This window comes from Aphis gossypii, chromosome 1, assembly GCF_020184175.1.
Source record: "Aphis gossypii isolate Hap1 chromosome 1, ASM2018417v2, whole genome shotgun sequence".
NCBI classification, from domain to species: domain Eukaryota; kingdom Metazoa; phylum Arthropoda; class Insecta; order Hemiptera; family Aphididae; genus Aphis; species Aphis gossypii.
Genome location: NC_065530.1, coordinates 80,462,717 through 80,480,198, shown reverse-complemented (window position 1 = coordinate 80,480,198; position 17,482 = coordinate 80,462,717).

Genomic DNA, 17,482 nt, shown 5'->3' with positions numbered 1-17,482 from the left:
ATATACGTCTTAGGAATTATTAAGTACTGAAAAAAAATAATACCGTTACGTTACGAAAAATATGCTAATTTCATCGTTTAGATTTTAATTTTTACTTATATTAACGATTGCCATTAAATCGTATAATAGGAAATTTTTTCTTCATTATAGAATTATAAGCATAATTAGATATTATTTCAATAAATTATCAAAGACACGAGGAGAGCAGTAAAATACGAATTAATATATGACATAACTTTTAATGGCCCGAGTAAAAAATATGAATGCTACATAATTAAAAGTTAGAAAGTTCCGCGTTATGTATTCCGTGACGTTGTATGCATCACAATTAAAAGTAAAATGTTTCCTTATAACTGATATAGTATATATTATTATAGTTACCTATAATAAAATATTGATAAATTGATATTGATATATTTTATAAGTCCTTTTTGTTTGAAGTATAAAATATGTTTAATGAATCTACAATATTACATTAGGTACTACGTTTTATGTTACACAAAACTCTGCCCGATCACGGACTAGAAACATAGTAACGTAATTTTAGTGTACAATCTCGTTAAAATTCTAATTGACTTAGACTTGAGTGCTCATTGCTCAAACATAAAGGGACAAGTAATAAGTGCATCACTTTGTTTTCGATACATAATTTACATAATATGCGTGAATGTATACTTGAGTACGTAAACTTAAATTGTAAGTAGGTACGTCATTTTTATACACAATAAACTTTAAATAAATTACTTTTATAGTCACAAGGTTTCTTAATATTTTCAATTTCCAAGTTATTGTACGTATCTATATCACAAAATATAGTTACCAAGTAAATGCATAATATCAAAATAAATCCCTTACGATTATGAAATAGTATTTATTATAATAAAAATAATACATTAATAAATACAATTATTAATTGTTGTGGTAAAATATTAAAGACACGATAAATACAGAATATGAACAGTCGATCGAGTATTGGGTCATGAAACATATTATAATATATTTTATAATATTATATAATATTATTATTACAGGTTTATAAAAAAAACTTTTTATAATTGGTTTACTGCTTACCTATAACACTTGACCTAACGTAGTGCGCTTTTCGTGCACTGCTTCGATATAGGTACAATAATATAATATTGAATAAATCATGATAGTTTACACACACACATAATATACATATATATATTGAAACTACAGAGTAAAGTTAATACATCTTGTAAAATAAGAAATTGATATCAATAACATTGTTGGATAATAAGTTTCATTTCTTCATTTTTGTCTGTTAGTAAATCAGGCTTTAATATACTTTATAGTTAAAGTTAGTGGTGTATTTACGGGGGTCTATAGGGTCCGGACTCGAAATCGATAGGGCTCCTTTTTTCTATTTTTTTGAGATGTTAACTTGGGAGAACAACTACAGGATAGCTAAAATTGCACCTATTTTGTTTCTGTAGAAAACCCTACCTACTACTCGTTATAAACATAGACTTAACTATATAAGATAAATATATAACATGGTTAATGGTTATTAATAAACTTTAATAATTATCATTTATTGTTTATTAGTTTATCAGTATTCATATTCTAAAATTTAAATATCGTGAATCGTGATTTATGATTATTTTTATTATTAGTTATGTACTGACCGATGCTCTTTACTCTCGTTTGTGTTTGGTACGTCAAATTTGAACTTTTTGTAAAGTGTAAAGTAAATTTTAAAATGATGTTTAAAATAACAACGTTTTTTACGAAGATGGTTTCTACTGCTATGGCGTCTTCTTTCACGCCTGTTAATAATGAATGAGACTATTAAGAAATATTAAATTGGCATTAAGTTTAAGGAAATTTAATTTTGTATTATTAATGTTGTTTAATATGATCAAAAATAAATAATTATTAACATAAAAATGGTTTTATGTTAAAGCATTGTAATAAATTAAATTTCTATTTCAATGTAATGCCGGGTGGCGTGGAGGTGGATCCCTCCCACTTAAAAATGTTAGGAAATTTAGCTGGACCTCCTCTATGACAAATTCCTAAATACGTCACTGCAGGATACAGTCATACAGATGTAAGGAATAAGATAATCTATTATTTCCATAAATTGTATATATTTAATATTTATATATAAATATTATACAAATAGAAGTTGTGCAATATCGTGTTTTTTATAGTATTGGCTTTTTATTTTTTTATTGAAAGAAAAGTTCAGAATTGGCACCAGGAGAGTGCGAGAACATTTTGCATCACTTTGTAGAGCATCTAACTGCACATTTCACGTTTTATAATTGTGTAAAAGTACCAACATACAAGTTTGGATTTTAGAAGAGCATTAGCAATATTTAAAGTTGAATAAAAGTAATGAAAGAATAACGATTAAACTAGACTAGTATTAATATTTTAGTAGAATATATTTTTTTAATAATAAGGTATATATTTAAAAGAAGTATCTATACCTACATTTTTTGTAGTCTGAGCGATTTTTTTTCAAAAATTAGGAAAGTGACCTCTTTGTATTCTAAGTAGAGTACATCAATATAATATATACTATGTATGATCTATTTCTATGTATGTATATAGATATGAACTAAACGTGCAGTGCTTTTTTTAAATGACCTAAATGAGAAGAAAAAAATCTTCATTGTAAAACGAATATAGCTATTTTTCAATGTATTACATATGATAAGCAAAATCATTAGAAACGGTGAACCTAGCTGACTATATTATATATTTATATCTTAGCGTAGGTGATGATATAAATTGTGTAAAATTGTTGCAAGCAACTCACAGCAGAAAAAACGACCGTCTTCCGGTGCAGGTGCTACTCGAAAATCGTCTTGTTGGTTTCGCAAAAAAAAAAAAATTCAAATGACGATTTGATGGTTATCCCCGAACAATATATTATTATTTTAACCGTGGTGTGGGACTATTTTAATGACCATATTATATTAAATACAAAATATATACGCTATTATATATCACCGACGACCGTAAACAAAAATAGTATACACTGTACAGCTACATAACACCAGCTGTGGCGTATACGTTTACCCAACTCGGGGTCATTTGTCTCTCAAATGTACCATACATATATGTTACATATTATTATTACAAATAACTAGACAGTTTCTTCTCTTTTTTATTAACACGATTGTTCTTAGACTCGCACGTGAGTGTGTTTTCGAATTATATTTGAATGATTATTTAATTAGGTATTTAAATAACGTGTATACCTACTACGCGTATAGTGTAAAATATTATACATAATATTGATCATCGGTACATCGTCCGCGTCGTCACGACCTTGGAATCCCTCGCATTGACTCGAAAACTCGTCAAATTAACATAAACGCGCGGTGCGAGAAGAATACGGGCAAAAAAAATCCGTGTGCGCTATCGCTTCCACCCGTCGGTCATCGTCGTTAAATAAATCACTTCACATTCTCTTTTATCCGATTCGTTTTTAAACTAGATTGGTACTATTCGCGTGTTTCAATAACGCTATAGCACATAATAATAATGACGATAGCAATAATAATATTAATAACATATCGTTGCGTCTATCATTGTGAATCATGACGAATCGCACGTGAACGAAAATAAAAATAATAAAACGCGCGTGTCAAACAATAATAACAATAATATAGTATAATGGGCATAATACGAATCGGCGACTGTTTGTAAGGTACTCGCGCGTATTGTTCGTCGCCATTCGTCGGTTATTATCATAATATTGACGATATAATATTACATATACCTAAATATATACAGATGAGGTCTCCCGACCGTGGAGAGAACGTAATAATAACTAATAAGAATCGGCTGTTAAGAGTTATATTATGTACGCGCACTTTCGTAGTTTCGTATATATTATTACACGTCGCGGGGCGCAGATGATGTATAGAGAATAAAAACCGTACGCGGTACGCCTATGTCGTTCAAAATTAATAATAAATTATTATCATACTTTCGAGCGCTGCAACCGACAGGCATAATAACAACCCGACTGCCGCGGTTTTCGTGAAACCCGACCAGTGAATATTTAATACCATATAGATACTTCTATGTGAGTGTCTACATACATAATAATATAAGAGCTTCTTAGACGCCGCCGCCGGTAAAAGCGCACGCCGCATGCGATTCATTTGAAATAAAATTTACATTTTTTCAATCAATGAAAATTTTTTACCCGGCGCTAAAGTATTAAACTCTTCGTTCGATTTCAGATCAATTTGCCAATTGCTTACCGTTGAACTTATCTCGCTAATATTACAAAATAGCATAATCGCGCTCCAGCTAAGAGTAGGTTAGATTAGGTTGGTCACCTGAGCAATGTGCAAAATTCGAGATGCCTACACAAGGTTCTTCACTTATATAATATATCATACCCATTGAAATTACTTCAATTATACTGTATAACAATATAGTGTTACAGGACACTCGTTTTCTTTTATAACTCAAATCGAAGATATTCCGCGAGTTGCTATTTGCAAAAACGACTTCAATATACATAGCTAGGTGATAGGAACCTATACTATTGCCACCAAAACTCTGCCACGACACGGACCAAATAGGTTCCTATACCACATTTGCGCAACGTTTGATGAGATAAAAGCTCCCATGTTTTACTGCAGTGTTATGTAATTATATTACCCTACTCAGTAGTTCAATGTTCAAACGGGGACAACGATCGGATTTTTTCTTCTATGTACGCGTTAAGTCAGCTATTTAATCGATGTAGTATATTATATCAATTACCTAGGATATAAGTGAATTCGTCTGACTTTAATTTAATTTCACTCATCTACAAAACTCCTTTCGTTTACATTTACATGACGAGATATGTTATACTTATGTTACATATATTATACAACGACTTAAACGAGTTTTGTGATTTATAATATTTCCTCTTTAGAATGCTAACTTAAAGCATATGGATACTTTTAGTATCACAATTTGTAATATTTACCCGAACGAAAGTAACTATATTAATTCAATATTTTAAATAAAACATTTTCTCTAAAATATATAAGTACACTTGAATCGATTTTGATTTAATATGGTATTATAATCGTATACACAGAAGCATGATGATGAATTATGATTTACATGAATAATATCATTATATTATTATATTTTATATATTTATACGTATATATACGCGTGTTTATTGATTTTAAAGTCTATACAAAATTAATATTGAACATAATTAATAGCTTACATTTTGAATAAATAAAAGAATGACCTCATGCATCATTCATATTTATCTGATCAGTGACAGTTGATGAACACAGAAGCGGTTACTAAAAAAATAATAACATAATGACTACCTATCCCATCACGTCAATAATGTTATACATTATGACAGGAACATGAAAAATGATTGAATTTATTTCAACACAGATAATTATTGCTTTACTTATAAGATTATTAATAAACGAGAAAAAAAATATTATTCAATATGGCACTTTTCAATCTACGAAGAAGGTTCAATGACGATACAAATTAATTGAGTACCTACCTGACATTTATCCGTACCTACAGCTATCGTATAAAATAGTCCATTATTTTGTAAAATTGAAGTCAATTACAAGTATTATTATGGATCACGTTACTTAATATATGTGACATTTAAAAAAATCGCATCCAAGGTCTATACTTTTATTATTGGTGTTTGAGAAAATGTATGATTTATACAAATTTAAAAAAAATATCGTGATTACTAATAAAATATTTTATTGTACAGTTGAATTTACATTTTGATACTGCGGTAATCTCAAAGTTGTCTGAGAAATATTTGTGACCACATGTATATTTATACATAATATGAATTATATATTCAATTTGTAATAATAATGGAGTAATAATAATATTAAGTATATTGTGTATATGACGTTAAATATATATATATATATGTATAACATGGGACAATATATAGCGTAACCAGCTGAGTTTGAAAAAGTAAAAACTGGTTTATCTTAATGTATATATATGATATATATCGTTAAACGTGCCATCATGATATTAAACACGTTCACTACTTTAGCCTCGAATATCAAGTGTTCGGCAACAAAAAGGCTATAATGACAAAACATTATGGATTTTGGCGATAATCCAATATGGATTACTTTAGTCTAGCAAAAAAAAAAAAAATTTATAATGCAGTACAATTATTTGGAAATAAAATTATTATGGTTTATAAAAACATAATATAATATATTAATATAATACACACTGTAGACTCTATACATAATATTATATATTATCATTACATTACCGCAGAATTCATAATGTAGAAAATAAAGACCCGACTTTAGAGTTGAATAGAGAAATTAATCAACCGACTCCGCAAAATATTTATCTGTGTGTCTTTATTTCTTAGACGATAGAAACGAATTATTATAATAAGTGAAAAAATTAATTTACATCTTTGCGCTAGTATTTGTGTTATATATTTTACGTCATTATATTATTAAACAGACTCGTGGGACGGTTTTAAGACCACTTTCACTTTAGTCGCCACGACCTGAATAAAATTGTCGTTTTTATTCTGCCTTCCTTCTGACCGGTTATGGTACGGACAAATTTGGAATTGTTATTCAGTAGAAAAACAATCACAATTATAGTGTGTATTTGGGACCAATGTTTGTTATGATGTATAGAAGAGTCATATACGACACCATGCGTTGCCGACGATAACTCAAAATTGGTGGAAAAAATTACTCTCAATGATAAAATATAAATGTAACTATAGAAGTTTGTAAACGGGAAAACAAGCGAGGTGCAACTAACCGTGTTTACTGTTGCAGGATTGCCTATTATTTAATAGAATAATACATCGGTATAATGTAAATAATATTAGAAGGAGCTAAGTAGTGACCCTGATCATAATTTTACATAGAACACTATAATTAATAATCCTTGAATTTGTCTCCAACGCTGTCTCTTGAACGTTGGTTTCCTTCCGCTAACCTGAGATTCTTCTTATATGAAAGTATATGATAATGAAAAATAAAATATGTAGTTGTACTAGCTGTATTATTTTATTTTATTTTTTTTTAATTAGAAAAATTATTTTTTTCTTGACGAACATTATTAATAATTATTTTTTTGCGCATTACATACGGACACAATAGTTTTCGTAATACAAGAAATTATTTTTAGAATTAAAAATATAGGTAATTATATTTAATTGTACAAGCGGTTTATTATAGTGACATCGTAATTTACAAAAGTGATTAAAAAACATTAATACTATTGATACTGATACTTATAAATTATAATATTTAACAAAATTCTAAGTAATCTATAGTATATTAAAAAAAAAAAATTAAACTATCGTCTTATATGTTATAACTATATAATCATTACTTTCAGTGTTAATATAAATAGATAATGAACTGATAAAAATAACATAACATTTATAGAACTGTCACTTTCGTACAACTGGTAAATAAAATGTTTACATCGTGTCATGCAGTTACAGTGGAGAATTTAGGGGGGTCCATGGGGTATAGACCCCTCCAGACACTGATTTATACATATCTATAAAATAATGCATAAACAGAGTCTGAACTCTAGTATACATACGTAAGCACAGGATCCTCCCAGAAAATTTTTGAAAATCTGCCACTGCGCAATTAATATAATTGAATGAAGTATAAACAAATCATAAATAAATAATTATTTTTTGAAAATTTGATATTTTTTTTTCATACAGTATGCAGTATTCTCAAAATATTCTGAAACATAAATAAATTCGGATCATAAATGTGGCAAAAATTCAAAATCATATAATAATAATAACGATCAGAATATCATTTTCAGATTTAACGACCATAATATACCTACATATGTAGCTATGTATAAAAACAACACTAGTGGACAAGTTTTTTTTTTTATATAATTAAACCTACAATATTATTACCTACTTTGTTTTTCGGTTATGTAAATTGATTAACATCGAAACCTGTATACTTGGTATAGTAAACTGCGGCATTTCGTAATTATGTTATCACTATATGTACATGCTATTGCCTATAATACATATATTCCATATTATTATATCCATAATCCATATATTATCAACGGATCATACCCCAATAAATATTGCTTAAAAAACAAAACAACAAATTATATAACAATACCAGAAAGCAACGATATCGGAAGTTGCAATGTATATAACAAAATATAATATCACCCGACGGGCGACGACTGTTAACACGCGATCGAATAAAATTGTCGGTGATAAAATAACTAAAAAATTTCCAATACCTATTTAGTATTTATATATGTTTTTTTTTAAAACGATCGTAATATACTAATATGTATATAATGTATTGGTGCGAGTATATACTATCATGATAAGTAGAAAATCGCATCAAAACACTAGGTAGATATGTATATTATTATATATTTTCTTAAAAATGAAATTAAACGTAACAATTTACAAATTTACAAAAATTTAAACATATGAGTAACTATTTGAGTACAATTATAGTTGTACACATTATGTGTAACAACCATATATACATACAATGTGTATTATGTTAGAATACATCATATGAATCATTGTACCTACTTCATACGATAGGTAACATAAAAGTTCACTTATTTCGAGTTATGTTTACTTTACATGAATACATTACACGTATTACGTGCAATTTAATATTGTTATAAATCTAGTTATGTTAGATTGCAAGCAGTTATTTTGAAATATAAACTGAAATAATAGAATTTATTATAAATTGTAGTATAAGTACCTATAATATTATATAATGTTTAAACGAATGCCTTACTGTTAGTTTTCATTCATTTTATTGTCACAGTATTATTTATGTAACAATATTAAAAATAAATAAATTGACAGTACCATAGTTGTACTCACTCTAAGAGATTTTCTAAGGTACCTACGTTTATTATAAAAAATTCTTGATCGTTTTTGCTAAACTTCACTCTCAATACTCTCACTATATTCTTATCGCCGTTCAAATAAAATGATTTATCATTGAAAAGAAATAGACATAGACTATCACTCAATTCTGGTAACTATCAGAACTTTTTCTCTATTGTTTTTGTAATGAATTATTATAGTATAGGTAGAAAAAGCGTCAAAACACTTTATTGGGAAAAGTTTGAACACATACATTGTAAAAAAATTATTGATAGGGTTTTTGTAAAATGATTTGATTACATTGCATTTGAGAGGAAAACAGATACATACCTTTTTAGAAAAGTATATTTATCAATAAGATTTGTGAATTTCAAGCAGGTTACTTCATAATATACAAATAGCGATGTTTGGTTTCTTTTCGTAATTCAATAAAAGGAAAAAATATCAAATGTTATTCTAGAGGTTAACGGTCCGGTGATTTATGTATTATATAAGCTTTCTGAGCTTGAACACAAGGCGCTTGTAATATCAGTAGAGACCTCGCTCTGAATTTTCAAATCCAACAATTACCTACCATACGATCAGTCATATTGTTAATGATCCAAGGACTTTTGTGATCTCCTAAACACCTTTATCATAATGTTTTCAAGTTAATGATTTGTGCCATAAATAAGTGTAATTATTCAGCAATTGGGTACAAAATATATTATCTCCTCTTAATTAAAAAAAAAATGTTAGTATCTTAAATATTGGTAGGTGATTATTTGAGATTTAAGTACCGTTGTAAGCCATATATTTATTACAAACATTTGTAAACGTTGCTGTATTAAATATTTTATAATGCTTTTATATATGTATATAAATTAATTTCATCAATATTAGAATTGACTATTTAAAAAACAAATTATTAGATGAGAATTTTTTGACATATAGCTCTTACGCGCCGTTTAGAACTTAAAATGCACATTACCATCTTCTCAATTATTCATAAGGGATTAAATTAATTTTTTAATTTAATTTTCTGTTATTTTACTCCTTGAATGACTTGTTTACAAAGCAAAAAAATATTAACTGTAAATAAAATATATTTTAAAGTTCAGCATTTAAACAAGACTAAAACATAAACGAAATATTCTACAACTCTGTCTTCATTACAATACAATACTGCACAAGATTACATTTTACGTTTGAAATCAGACCATTTTGACCTCCTGGTAAAATGCCCTAAATATATTTTAAAGAACGTAATTGAGAAAATTATATCTTAAAATTAAAAAAATCTAATATAGTTTAGGTACATTTGATACGCAGTGTTAGTTAAGGTAAATTTAATTTTAATGGTTTTAAGATTATCTTTTAATATACACAAAATAATCTTTTTTTTAAAAAAACATCGATCAATTATTTTCTCTTTTCTTTTTTTGGTTAATAATTTACAATGTTGTAAATGCTAAAATAGAATTTTCAATTTCTTAAATATCAATATATATATATTTATTTTATTCTTCTTGTAAAACTATTATTTTAATATTTTTTGCGGAAAATGTATAATCAGTCGGTAGTTAGATAAACCAAGTTATATAAACTCATAGTATCGGCGGGCAATTAGAAAGAAAACTATCATTAAAAATGTTTATAATTTATATACCTGTATATAAAATGAACATCATTATAAATTTAACGAGTTGTAACAGTCATTCGTTCGATTAAAACATTGACGTATAATATAATTTGAAATGTTCGTACGTGTAATATAATAGTATACAAATTCAAGTAGGTACAGTATTAATAGTATTATATATGTTCAATACTATAAAAATTACTCTGGCAGTTTATTAATTATAAAAATAGACGACTTAATATCTTAAAAATTGTTTTTTAGTTTCTTAATATTAAACATTTTAATTTCATATTATGTAGGTTTTAGGTAATATGTTTTGATTACTAATTTGTAATTTGTTTATATTTAATTTATTTTTATGAAAACCTGCTTTATTTAATTTCATTATTATAATCGAAATTATAATCTGTGTTGAAAACTGTAGTTGATATTGTATAATTTGTAATCAAACCATACTGTTATGATAAATTACATTAAAATACATTATTTTTTAATAAATAAATTAATAATTAATATTCACACGTCCACAAATAATCACTATAATATTACTATATTAGTCATAAATTTTTATCGCAATACCTTCTTATTTGATGAAATAGCATGTCCTCGACATTTGAATTGTAATAATACTCATATAATGAGTGTCGAGATTCTGTGAATATTTTAGAATCGAAATGTCAACAGCACTGAACGATATTTCAGTATTTTAACAAGCAAATAAAAAAGAGAACATATACTAGACAAGTATCCGAGTATCGTATTGATATGTTTAAAGTATTCAACTATGTAATAGCGTTTCTCTGGACAAAAATAGTTTTTCGTTATTAATTATCTCAGTATCTCATTGTACAAGTAGAATGTATACAACACTTAAAATTATATGTTCGCGAGTCGTGAGAAATATGTTACTATTAAAACTAACAAGGGAAATGGAAATGAACAAACGTTACATTTTAAACTGTAAATATTTTTGATAATTATTTGTTCTTAGTCTTAAGTATTTTAACATTACGATTACGTCTCATACAATTTTTAGAAGTCATTGTCATAAATTAATTATACCTAATAAATATTTTGTTGAGTTTTGTTAAAATATTTAGTATTAACAAACCGAAACAATAAGGCCAACTTTATGAATAAAATATATAGGTATATATATTAATTTATTGAATATAGCCATGTTTAATAAGTCAATAACCATTGTATGCCCGAAGAACACGGCTGTAAAATACACATAATATTCTATTACAGCTAAAATATACACCAACAGAATTATTAATAAGTGAACTCCAAAAATTTCATAGTCTCTCTACACGTATAACATATTAAAATTGCAGTTCATAAGAACAAAAACGTAGACTTTCTAACTTAATATTAGTGCTTATCAATCTTTTATGGAATAATAAATGTTTTAAAACGTTGTTTTTGTTTTATTTTATGGTAAATAATAATGGATTGGTTTTTTTTTACAGTGTATCATTTTTTATTTAAACTTAACACTTCCAGTCAGATGTATGAAACATGAAATATTTAGCTATATATTATTATCGAAATTAAATTATGGAGTAATTATTGTCTAATATACTCGTATCAATCATAAAAATTGAAAAGTAAACCCACAATAGATCAATGACAATGATAAAGTAATATATATATAGGCGTGGGCGTTCTCTTAAATACTGATTAATATATGAAAACCTTATTTCAAGGTTAAAAATTATTCTAATTTTATATAGATATACAGTGTTATTATAGAATCTATTTCTGATTTGTTACTTAGATTTAAATATTAAATTTATTAGATTTTGTTAAGAATTCCGAGGTTAAATATTAAATTAATATTAAGTAGAAATATAATATAATTGCTATATATAATATAATACGTCTAGGTATAAGTATAACGCAAATCATATTTTTAAAATTTACATAATATTTGATTTGACATTTATCAAAGAACAAAATGTTAAAACGTGTTTTAAAATCATATTGTCTATTTACATTAATTTCCAACAGGGAAATGAGTTTCGAATGCTATTGTTAATATCGGCGATCCGTAATTAAATGAAAATAGTTTTTCCGTATTCATTGAAAACATTTCTGGGGAATATTTTATAATTTGATGTATGATTTACAATCAATTCTCACGGGTGTATGCAAATTGGTAACTATGTATCTACACCGAGTAATTTCCCAGGAATGATTAAATTGTCGTGTATACCTATGTTTTTATTGTAGCTGCTTTTTCAACCTATATGCTTGTTCCTAATTTCTTTGAAATAAATGAATAATAATTTACAATTAATGTATATGTATATTAATTTATTTTTCAAAATCATTGAATTTTATTATGAATACTAGATACCTATTTTCATTACCTCGACATGATTAAGTAATTACTTTTATGCAACTGAAGAAGGTATAGTAATGTGTTCCTTACTGCAGAAAAACGTTCATTTATATATTACGTAATTTATTTATTAATCCACCATAATATTTTATGAACTTGGTGCTACCTACCACTTGATGATTTTCGTCAATCTTTTCGATCTATAAACGTTCCCGTGCGGAATAGTATCGAACGCAGTAGGTTTTCGAAATAATAATAAATATTATGCTCCGAAATAACGCTTATCTACCTATATATAATATATTTTTACTCCGCAACCAGATGCGTTCGTAAAGAGTCTAAATGCACATAAATACATTATAATTTATTATATTTATTAATATATATTATATATTAGTGGTAACAGTACAAAAGTGTGAACATTTGATAAATCAATCGCATCTTTATAGGTATCTACATCAACATGCAAAACTTTAATGATCCAGCTTAAGTCATTTATCAATAGTAGTAAAACTCAAACTGGGTGATTGTTAACATCATACGTACAGAATATGGTAATACATTACAAAAGATGATCAGAATAATATATAATATTATTTATCCAACTTTCTCGTATGTGTTATTCCGTCGTAGATTCTACGACTTAGAATATCATATTGTCTGTATAAAATATAAAAAAATATTGGTGCTGGTGGAATTCAAAATGTATTCCTTAAAAGTGTATCCTCCAATAGACCATCAGATTATCATAAAATTATAAAATTCTACTTTATACACAGAAAATGATCCTTTGAGTAGGTTTGTGAGCTATTGTTGTACCTATATAATCTTATTATAAATAGTTATGGTCAGTATTTATTTTTTTTATTTAAAATCTTTTTGAGATTATTGGGCCTCACTGAAACAAACTTGTGAGTAGGTATAACATGTTTATATTATTTATATTGTCTTCGGGTCATTCGTATAACTAATTCGACGTGCAGTATAAATACGCGCGAAAACGACGAAGAAAAAAATATACATAATAAAATATAATATGATTTATAGCATTAGCCTATTGACTATTATATAGATAAAATGCATTTTCATTATATTTATAATATCTATATTCTTTATACATATAAGTACTACATCACACACGTATCGCGTTAAATGGTCGGTCAATCTGAGTACACACGTGAAATTGTGGTTTTATTCGTAACCGACGGCAACAATAAATGCAATTATGTCTCGGTGCTCGGTATACGGTCGCGAACCATGAAAATCGGTCAAGGCCGCTCTTTTTTTTTGTACGTATGCCTTCATACCTACTTACCTGCCTGCTCGCTTAACTACACCACTGACCAGTAACCACACGATGGAAGAACTCGCCACACTCGTTTTTTTTTGTCATCCATCTTCTTGACGACGATTATCGTTGAGTTTTTTTTTATATTGATGTGACTGCTATTATAAGAAATTAGACGACCATCATTGTCATTCTCTGATATATATAATATACCTAATTTATATTATTTGGAACAATAACATTCTAAAGGTCCCGTGCCTGTAATATATACTTATACAGCGAGTTTCTAAATGAATTTCACCATTAAGACAAAAATATCCTATGAAAGATGAAAAAACGAATTTGTAAGCATTTTTTTCGAATTAAAAACACAAATTTTTATTTTTGTATACTTATGGTTAGTCATTTTTAAATTGAAAAATAAATCTTCAACGATATTCCTATTGCATGGTCCATATAATATGTGAAATAATATGTCACGTGATTCTTGGCCCATTTTTAACGTGATGGGTACCATTTGGTACCAGTATGGCAGTATGTCATAATCGAAAATTGATGTGACCTAATATCGTTCGATAAACACCGTAACAAATGGAGCTGCTAGCAAACACGTACATAGAAAATCATTTTAGTAACCTCAGGGGTGGGAGAGTGGAATCATAATCAAAATAAATTATGACTAAAAATGATTCCTTATAACAAGCCTGTCGACAGGGATCAGAAGATATTGGAACTTGAAAGGTATGACAATTGGAAAAATTATATGTGGACAATAAGTACCTCGTAAGTAGAATCTTAATAGAAATTTTTGAAAATTTCGGTTTTATGACACTTCACCAAGTACGTTTATTCTAATCTCGTAACATTATTTGTAAAAACGCCCTATAAAAATATAAAATATATTGAACATATTTCGTGCAGCGTGTATAGTGATATTGTGATGGATGGGAAGTTTGCCAAACAACCACTTTGGGCTGGAACCAAGTTTATGCATGTCGTTCAATTGAAAAGTTAATGACTATAATATATTATGTAAGCATTGTATATTTTAACAAAAATCCCAATTTATTTTACAATTCAAAATAGTGTACAAAATAATGTTAAACTTAGGTATACACGAACGGTAAATCAAACCATTGAAATAACACGCAAAGACGATAATAATAATATGATTCGATATTTGTTTTTCAATTGGTAGTTTTTATTTTGTTTTTTTCGCGATCTTGTTGGTTATGCAATACCTCTTTTGCATTTAATAATCGCTAAAAGCGGTCAAAACACGCAATCGCAATAAATACTTATACACTTCGATCAAGCAAATGTATACTCAAAACTGTGAACCTATATCCAATAATGATATTAATATAAATATACTCAATTAACGAGTACACTATAAAAAAGTGCATAATATAAAAAATTAAATAACAAACAAAATATGAAAGATTTTTAAAGGATGATAAGACATTTTTTGTTGTATTGATGAAAATAAATAAGTGTTGCGCAATATACATTGAAACAAAATATTGAGTCAGTAGAATTATTTATTATTTTCAGAGATACACGCAGTTGATTAAGTTGATGTATTTTACGTTACCATTATACATATGCATGTTACTACGCAACACGGAAAAAAGCTCTTATATGTCTATATGACTACATTATCTCAAAAACTTCCAATAATGTCACTTATTAACTCTTTTTATTCAATGATTCAAACGTTTTTCTTGGGCATAACTAGAGCCATACCGCGAAGCTCTATTGGACTATTGAACTTAACCACCCACCACATGATTATGTCGTATAATAAATGCAGACAATCTCGAAACAGTAAAAATCAAAGTTCCTTTCAGCCTCTTCTCTTTATACTTAAAAATGAACAAAAAAAAATGTCTTGGTTGTAGAATTTAATATAGTAGGTACTTGGTTACTTCTCCCGGTAAAATTATCAGATATGATATTATAATAATGCCTAATATACCTTATATACCTAATATATATATATATATATATATAAATTATATATAATTGTATATTGCCGCGATCGATTGCCCGGAACGAATAATATAGCACAGTTGGACGTGTGTTTAATAATAACAACAACAAACTCGACGGTGGCGGTGGGCTTGTGCAATAATAATATTATACCGTACCTACACACTGCAGCACATGTATATGCCGTAGCTGATATACTTAGGTATACGCCATAATTTATACACGGCCATTGTTTATTTGTTGGTCGTCGTTACTTGCTGCTTTCGTTATTAATTACCTATATTACTAGTCCGTCGAGATGTATCGATTAGAATACGGCGAGTGAAAGTATATAATAGTGTAAGTATATAACGTGTACACTGTACACTGTACAAGAATAGTAGGCAGGTTTATGTATGTATTATAAAGAGTGAATAAGTATACACCGCTCCACAGTCTAACGCCGTGCCGTTTTCGTTTTTCTCCGGCCCCAACGTAGTGCATTTTGGTCATGCTCGGAATCACTTATTATTATTATTATTATTAGCAATATTATTATTATTATTATTATTGTTTACGATTATTGAATTATATTAACGTATATCGATGTACAGGACGAATGATTTACTTAGTATACTCACCCCCATTTTTCTCTTTAATGATGAATGTATCCGATTTCTTATTTTTGGAATTTTTAAATTAACGATGTATAAGGAATATGTATTTTTTAATACGTCATTTAATAAATGTCCTGTATCGATTCAAACTAATTTTTCAAAATAAATTATGAAACTAATGTTTTTTTTTTAAAAAACTACACAAGTTAACAATTTAAAAATATGGTTTTAAGCACACTTAAAAAATTCAAAAGTGTAAATTTGAACAAACTCGTTATTATATGAACAAATAGGGGTCTGCGGTGGACATGCTCGATTAATCACCCTGTATGTATATACATCATATAGACAGAAATATATATATTAAGTACGCAGAGGAACTGGAGAGAAGAGGTTAAAGTACCCCCTTTCCCAGGGAATTTGATCAGAGTACGGCATTAAATAATATCCATCATTTAAGTTACAGCTGGTGTTATCTCGTGTTACAATAATCCTCCTCCCCTGCACTTGTACCTAATTAATATTAATAAATAATAATAATAGACAATGTTGTAGGCTCAAGTCGATTTCTATATAAGTCCAATTCTGTAGTCGATTTTGATTTTGCAAAACCTTTTTAAATTCTAACGAATTTAAAATGCGTGAGTCTGTAATATAAGTTTGTTGTATAATGTAAACGTCACATTTTTTTATTGAATGACAAGCATTATCTATAAAATATCAATGCGTGGTGAAATTTCCA